Source organism: Drosophila mauritiana, chromosome 3L (genome assembly GCF_004382145.1).
Source record: "Drosophila mauritiana strain mau12 chromosome 3L, ASM438214v1, whole genome shotgun sequence".
In the NCBI taxonomy this organism is placed as follows: domain Eukaryota; kingdom Metazoa; phylum Arthropoda; class Insecta; order Diptera; family Drosophilidae; genus Drosophila; species Drosophila mauritiana.
In genome coordinates, this window is record NC_046669.1 from 5,143,082 (window position 1) to 5,149,340 (window position 6,259).

The following is a 6,259-nucleotide window of genomic DNA, read 5'->3' on the forward strand; positions in this document are numbered from 1 at the left end:
TAACAAAGGACTAAGGGACTAAACAAATGATGCATGATGACGACAACGAAAAATAAGGAGATAGGGGGTTAAAACTGAAAAAATCGAAATGAGAGCGACTCCCACGCATTGTAAAGCACTGCCACGCCCACCGCCCACATAAAGCCCAACCACTCAGACAGCAGCGGGCGAAAAAATAAGAACATATAAACTTTTACTGCGACTTTCATTTTCAATTTATATACTTTATTTTTATGCACCTTGATACATTTCAATAGATCACAACTTTTTTTTAATTTTTAAGCTTTTATATCTAATTACTTGACTCGCGACTGTAACATCCCCAAGCATAAATACATGTATTCTGCCACTCCCACCGCCCCCATAAGCCTACAAACAATAAATTTGCAATAGGAACGACAAAATTTGAAGAATGGGACAGGACCAACAAACAAGAAGCAGAATCAGGAGCAGACAGAAAGGACAATACTCGAAATGAAATTGGATGGGACAAAAAAAAAATTTTAATACAACAAAACATGCAAGGAATTTAAATTTATCTTAAATATGCAAATTTAATGACACTATCGAGATATGCAAATTTCCCAAAGCAGCAGCAGCAGAAAAACAATATACAACCAAAATGGAGCAAGAAATCAACGAAGTTTAAAACAGTGAAATAATAAATATATGGACCTAATAATTTTGACATCCAAAATTTAAAAAAAAACTTATATTTTTATAATAGTTAACAAAACTTAAGTTGTATAACACAAGCAGTGTTTGTCCCTGTAATAATTAAGTATAACCTTTAAATGAAATATTTAAGACAACAATCGTGCAACTACTGTACCTGAAAAATGGGCCAAGAAATCAAAAAACGCCAATAAATCGAAAGATGGGGCAGATAGTAAAAAAAAAAAGACAGGATCTCACGCACAGTGGGCTGAAACACTTTCGCCTAAACGCATGAAAAATAACATATTGGGGGAACGGGAAAATGGCATGCAAGATGGATGTGCTTGGGGGAGGGGAGTGGTGGGTGGAAAGTTGCCTGCGGAACGGTGGAGGGGGGCGGGGCAACAGCCTCTCTGCGGCCAAAATGACGACGCGTTGGTATTTTCATTAAGTTTGGCACCATTTTCCTTTTGTTGCCCACTCCAAAACCCATTTTTTCCTACACTGCCTGCTGCCCTTTTTTATAAATATTTTTTTACCTTGCAGTGAAAGGAAACTATTGATATTTAGTATATTTAATATATACATATATATTTAGTAACTTCAAATGTCAGTAAATAGTAAATTAATAAGTTAACTAGCTTTCAGTTTTATTGTTTGTTTTAGTAAGTAAGAACATCAATTTATTTGGCTTAGTTATGAAAATATAATACTTTTTGCAAAATATTTATTTTTTATATATGTTTCCATTGATCCATACAATGTAGTTAGATTTTTGTTCAGTGTAGAGTTTCTTGGCCAACGCTTGAAGCGAAAAAATTCTTGTCGCGCAACAGCAGCAAAAAGGAGGCAGAGCCAGAAGTAAGGGCTTTCGGGGGAAGGGAGCTAGGGGGGGGGGGGGGAACGCTGCTACGTGACCGTAAGCAATTTGCAGTGTGGGCGAAAAGGCCGGAAAAGCCGTGAGTGAGGGGGTGGAAAAGCAAGTGGAGGCGGTGGGGTGCACTGGGCACTCCTCGCTGCGTAATCGCATCAAGAAAGTGAAATGTCAGCTGTTTCCATCATCTTGGCGCTGCGCCTCTGTCGGCATGTGCCTGCCAGGAATTCAAGCTAGTTAAAAAATAAAAAAAATTTTAGAAGCATGCGATCTAAGGGTCTGCAGGGCAGGAACTACAACCACTAGTTTCCCAATGGAATGCATTGTATAGGTCACTGCGTTAGGACCAAAAAAAAAAACAGAAAAAAAACAATAGGGAAAACTACAGAACCAGAGCAAGTGAAGTGTAGGAAACGCTTTTGTTGGCGCGTGATCTAAGGATAATTTATGACTCGCCCAAGGAGAGAAATGTGCGCAGGCAGAGGCAGCGGTTGTCACAGGACACGACTGACTTTGAGATAAGGAGTGCTCAAGGCGAGCTCGAGAATTTAAATTCAATCAAACTGCAGTCGGTAATTGCTCGGCCATGAATGGGAAGCATCTCAGTTCAAGGTTTTCCAATGCAGGAGGTGGAAAAATATATGGGGAAAATGCAAAGCTAGAATAGAAATATTCATTTATCATTTATATCACTTTAAAAATCCTCGAATAATTGGTATAAAATAAGCTTATATACCATTAGTTATTAAACAAAATCAACAGAAGTTAAATTCCCGAAAACAATATTTTCCCGCCCCCAATCCGCATCCCCATTCCCAAATTAAACGCCTCTATCGATGTCCTTCGCTTTGGTTTTCCATACCACATTAATATGTGCACAAATACACATCAAAGGACACCCCCATATCTGCAATATATTACGTTCATAATCCATTTTCGCCCGAGCAGACATTGAATGTCATTGGTGAAATTAATTTATATAAAATGACATAGATTTAATATGCGAATGAAGGAAGAATATTGATGTTGGCTACCCCACTTCCCTCTTTCTGCTCCACATTTCCGCGTAATTACCTCGATATGTGCGTGTGTGTGTGTGTGGGGAGAATCCAATGGAAAAGGCGGAAAAGCGGGAAAGTCATGGTGGAGCAAAGCCAAAATGGCGGCGTCGCCGGCACATCATCATTATCGCCATCATCGTCGCCAAGACATCGTTAAATTAAATCTATTGTCGACGCATTCAATGTGCATATAAATCATTTATGGTCTTTCAGCCAAATGCAACAGTCGAAGGGCGCAAATGTAGACATTACAACAATTTATTATTTAATTATCTATGCCGCAAAATGTTCACTCAAAGGCCGCAAACTCAGAGCTCAAGACATCCGAAAACCACAGTACAGACATTAAAGTGCTCCGCCCACATACACACATGGCCACAGTGAAAACCCCCTTTGAACAAAAGAGCCAAAACGCAGACAACTGGGTCTTGAGCATTTCATAAAATTTGATTACAGTGAATGCGTAAAGTTTACGACCAAGTGAAGGGAATTAACTGAAAGTGGCAAGGCGCTCAAACGCACACACATGTGGCGGCATCTGCGGCTTTCCTTTCCTTTCCTTTCCTTAGCTCTATATCAGGGGAATACCACGCCCACTTTTCCGGCCCCAATGCCGCAGCCTCTCGTCGGTCCCCGGAAAATCCATTAGGCGGCAAATGAAAATGGTTCTTTGGCATCGTATCTGCCGATCATAATTTTGTTGTTAAAGCTGCAAATGTTGATTATGATTAGGAATTTTGCAAAAATACTCACATATATTTATGGTTATGCGGATAAGAGGGAAACATTAGTTATACTTTTTGTTGATTATGTATTTTATAAAAAATATATGTTTTTTCTGGTTTGTCCTTTTCTTAAAGGTTTAATAGTTCTTGCAGACTGATTGATAGCTTAACAAAAAAACTTCCTAAAAGTGTTGTTTTTCATACTTGCCATTTTTGGGCTACAAATTGTTTTTTAGCTCCTTGAAGACCAACTTCATTAGTGGATGCTGCCAGACTCCTGTCCAAACTTGGGAAAAATCACAGCATTTTGGGTGAGTGATTGATCTGCAAAATGTGTTGGCCAAAAGATACTCAATTGGCTTAAAGGGAAAGGCTTATACACTAACTTTAAACTTCATTAAGCTACGAGGAAGTATTTGCCTGTTAAATAAAAGAAAATCGAAAATATATGGTTGTATTCAGGTAAAATGTACAATATTTCGTATCATTGGCTAATCACTTTACTCCCTCTATATTAAAGAAATTATTTATAACTTAAATTAACCGCCAGCTAAGCTTATTACTGATGTACATAAATGGCATTAAATTAAAGTTCTGCCTTTCGTTTGCGGAAACTGCAATTTTTAAGTACTTAATGCGCTAGTTCGCCCTGAAATCGGCTTATTGTTTTTAGCATAATTCTGTTGTTGTTCCCCAATTGGAGCTGTCAAAATGTTGATAACTCTGTTACAGTTTTTGGTTTTGGCCAAAATCCTATTGGACAGGAAAAAAAAGAGGGGAGTAGGAAATTTCCCACGCAGCGGCGGCAAGCTGTCGCATTTTGACAATCTAATCTGCTTTGGTATTAATCCTTTTTGCCACAATGCTGGGCAAACAATCTGCCCTTTATCTCCCCAGTTACTTTTTCCCGGATTTCTTCCCCCCTTCGTAGGCAATATTTGCGGTCGTAGTTCTATTATCTCTCAAGTCCGAGGCCGCAATGACTCCAAATTGCCGGGCTGTAGACCCCGCAAAATGTTTCAGCTGGGGAACCACAACCCTCTGCATAAACCCAAAAACCACACCCCCAATTTTCCGGGGGCGCTAACGAGCTTTAAACCGCGTAAACATCTGTGCGAACAGAAAACAGATTCGGACTCACATTTTCCGCTCGCAATCGGTAAAGGAAAATGCCTTTTCCTTGTTGCTGGTAAAACCCTTTTCGATTGCCTACTGGCTGATTCGATTAGAGCTAATTTGATTGGGAATTCGTTTGAGTAGATCTTGAATATGAGCTAGATGACTTTTGTACACAGAAAAAATAGTAAATCACTTAAGTAATGTATTTATTTACAAAATAATTGACTCATGAAATTATTATTAAAGGATTGTAGCTTTGAAAACCACTTTTCAACACTATAACACCAGTTAAGATGGGTAAATCTATTGATATTTATATTGTTCTATGTGGACCTAAATCCAATCCGGTTTGCTTTCACCCTAATCAGGTTATTAATAAGCATTCATTAGCCGGCGGGCAGGGCAATAAATAAAATGCCATCTATTATGTACAAACGATTGCATTTCCACCCAAAACAATCACTTGATTTATTAAATTTATCAAACAAAAAATGGCTATACAGGAATATATATCACTGGCCACTTGAAGCCAAGCATTTCGGGGGCTGTTCTTGTATATACATATATATATATATATATTTAAAAAGGGCCTAACTGCGTTTATCATGCGCCACAGGACATTGCCCACAGTCACCTGGAAGGAGGCAAGAAACTAACTCCGGTTCCGGATTCTTCATGGAACCCCTGCTCTCCAGCATTCCGAGTGTTTCGCTTGGCTGGGCAGCAAATGTTCCATGCGCCGAAAACGCTCCGAATAATGAAAACCAAAGGCAAAAAAAGCCAAAGAAGTTCTGGATTGAAAAAGAAAGGACGAAGTTACAGGCCTCGATGTACTCAATAAATAATGGCACTTTAAAGCGGTGGTGTCTTTCATGCTACCCACTTTATTTACAGCTGTCTCTGGCAATTTCATTCTGACCTCAAAGCTTCCATATATATAGTCCTTGTTAGTCGGTGCTAAGTATTTTTGACAGAACATTCGTGTAATTTAAAGCTGCCCTTCTCTTGGCCATTTTAGTTGTCAGCTTTGTTAGTGGGGGGGACTTGTTAGTATGCTCCAGTGACAAAGCCGTTTTGTTCTGTAGTTAACGTAATTAAAGATTACAAGTTAAACGAAACCTCGGCTTAGATGGGTTTAAAAACTTGTAGTTTGCTGGACTAATTAAAGGCGATGTCCTGACGTTAATACATTCTTACATTCCGAAGACAAAGGAAACTAAAATGCTGATGCAAAATTACCACGCATAAGCCACAGCTTGAAATTATGGTTGAAAATTAAAAATAATTGAAAAGAACTAACTAGCCCGAAATTGGTTTAACTAAAAATTTAAGATTTTATTTGCGAACACACTTGCCACGATTTCAAAAAATTTCTCCGCCACAAAACATTTGCGAAAGTTTCATTTGCAAACGTTTGCCAAAATGCGAATTTCAATTTCCCACCCATTTCCCACACCAAACAGATCGCAAAATGTTGCGAAAATTAATATTGCCTCGTGCCCCGCCCACCAGTCGACATAAATTCTTCGCATTTGAACCATAAATAAAATTCCAAAAATACCGAAAACTGCCGTTGACCCATTTAAGGATGCCCCTTTTTGTGGGGCGGGCAGCCCATCTAATTACAAACGTTTTGCTGCGGGGGGAGGTGGGTGAAAATAAATGGCATGTGTTGACCTTATGCCTATGACCCCCAAATAGATTATGCCAGATGATATGAAATCTGTAGACCAGCCAACTAAACGGAATCCTTTGCGAAATGAAACGAACTCAACTGAACCGAACTGAGTTGAGCGGAACAGAAAATGTGCAACACGCGATGA